This window comes from Drosophila erecta, unplaced genomic scaffold (assembly GCF_003286155.1).
Source record: "Drosophila erecta strain 14021-0224.00,06,07 unplaced genomic scaffold, DereRS2 tig00000000-arrow-pilon, whole genome shotgun sequence".
Classification (NCBI taxonomy): Eukaryota; Metazoa; Arthropoda; class Insecta; order Diptera; family Drosophilidae; genus Drosophila; species Drosophila erecta.
Window position 1 is genome coordinate 7,267,815 of NW_020825194.1, and position 2,604 is coordinate 7,270,418.

Here is a 2,604-nt window from a genome sequence, read left to right on the forward strand (position 1 = left end):
CCCCACCCTCTTTTATCACATTTAAAACACAATAGAGATAGAGATTGACATCTACTATTGCATTGATTATTTATAAATTTTAATAGTACATTGCTGGCGAATCTTGATGGCAATTATACACTTTGAAATAGGCGATGGCCAAGCAAATTCAATTCAATCGAACAGCCGACTCCAGATTAAATCAAAATCAAAGGTTGGCCTTTAAGATGCAGATAGTGGATTTCTGAGATTCTCTTCCGCCGCTGGTTAAGTGGATTCTAAAATGCGAATGTCGATTTCATGGCCTAGAATCATTGCCTCCGCGCGAGCAACGTCGCTAAGGGCGGTTGGGTGGTTTGGGTGGTTTGGGTGGTGTGAGTGGTATGAGTGAGTGGTTTGGGTGCTGTTCGGGTGACTTGGGGGGCGCGGGGCGGGGGGCGGTGCCGGCGACGGCGAGGAAAATTCGTTTCAAAAAGTGACCGTTTGAAAATTGGACAAAGTGGCTGATGCTGCTGCCGTGTACGGACCCGCGCCCAAGGCACACAAGCCGTACAGCCGAAGAGTCGTGTTTGGAGGCCACACACACAAACACACACGTTCACAGTGAAATATCCTGCAAAACACACACTCGCGTGTGTAGCTCTGTGTGTGTGTGTGCGAATGTCTGAGCTGGGCGGCTGTCCATTTAGCGCGATACCCACACCCCTGAAAAGCGCTCACACAATCGTTCACGACCCACGCACACACACACACACACACACAGACTCACACCACACACACGCACACACTCGCACACCCACAGCGAACTCATATGATGTCCGTGACCCCCGCCCACTAAACCATCGGCCATCGCCACCCCTCGTCCTGATGGGACGGCGAAATTGGGTTCGTCCCTTGAAAGAATCGTCCTAAGATGAAAGTGCTGTCCCTTGTCCGCCTACCGTACGTTAGCTTCGCTGAAAATTTGCTCGTGGCATGAACACATGTGGCGTAATTTCGTCGCAGATTTTTGTTCGCTAACTGGACAAGGAGATTTCGTGCACTGCGCGAAACGGCACTAAGTTGGCACTTGCCATGGAAATTAATGGAATCAGAAAGTATCTCAGCTATCTGGAAAGCAAGTATCGGGAAATAGCAGCTTTGTTTTTATGCACATATAATATGATATGATATACTATGATATATAATATGATATGGTAATATGCTATATAATATGATATGATAATATGCTATATAATATGATATGATAATATGATATATAATATGACAGGATATGTATAAAACAATAACTATACGAAATATATATGGCAATACATTTTAGGATCTAACTCATAATAATGATGTTACTAGCATTAAAAAGAGGTATATCAGTTATTTCTCATCGCATGATCACTCGGCATTTTTGGGAGTTCTAGAACACTGTCCAAGCTGGCCCCCAGAAGGTGTCCCACTTTTCGCGCAGTGTCCTTTTTGGACTTCCGAGTCGCGGGACCCCGTAATAGCGGCTAGTCAATGTTGTGCGCCAAGGCGTGGGCCGTGGGCCGTGTTGTCGTTCCCCGCGGTGGTGGGACTTCCTTTCGTCCTTTCGCCGAAATTCCCCCCCTCCCCCTCCACCAAGCACCCCCGCGCATTCCCATCGTGAGCATCCCATCCGTGGTTGCCTCGGACTTGGGCAGTGACCGGCTGGGCATAAGTACAGTTGTGTAAATACACTAGCGGCCAACGCCGCGGCCCAAGAATTTGTATTTTATCAGCATCATTCACATCGCGTAGTCAAGGACTCCCAATATTTACGCGAAGTATACACATACAAGCACGTGTGTTCGTGTCCGTGTCTGCGTGTGTGTGTGTAAGTGGGTTCTTGCCGTAGCAAACAGGACATGTGATGGGATGGTGGTGGTGGTGGTGGTGGGGGCAGCGCGAGGGTTTTGCACACGGGTTGCCGACGTGTCCGTGTGTGAGTGTACCTCCACGCGAAAAAAATAAGACGTGGGACTGGAAATTCTAAAATCAATAGATTTTCGGCGGTGTTAACAAGCTCCATATCTTACGAGGTGATCTTGAAAGCGCATTTTGTTTTTAATACTAATTTAACCAAGACTAATTGAGCGTACTTTCATATTCTGCTTAAAATCTAAATTAGAAACTTTGTGCTTACAGAGTTTCGTATGAATGCCCCATCAAAGTTTGTTATCAGCACTTTTTTTCAATATTCTTTTTACCTACGCTTACCGTCCGAATATCAATTTTAAAAAATCCCCCAAGTTTTCTGCATGTGTGCGCGAGGACACACGTTTGCGCGACGGGTGGAGTGGTGGCGTGGTGGCGTGGTGGGGTGTGCGATCCTTTCATTTTATTCCTAAATGTCCTTCCTTCAATATTTCAAACGTGCTTCGTGACGCGTCCGTTTTGCAAAGGCCGGGGCGACTTGCAAGTGGGCCTTCGCCTTTTGTCGCGCTCCGTTCTTCAGCTTGTTGTTATTGTTCGCCGCTGACATGTTGCTGCTGCGCCGCGGTGAATTGAACGGCGGACTGGGAGTGGGCGGAATGGGACATGGGTGAACGGACATACGGACAAACGGACAAGCGGACGGATGGACGGACGGAGGGTCGAGTGGGTGGGTTC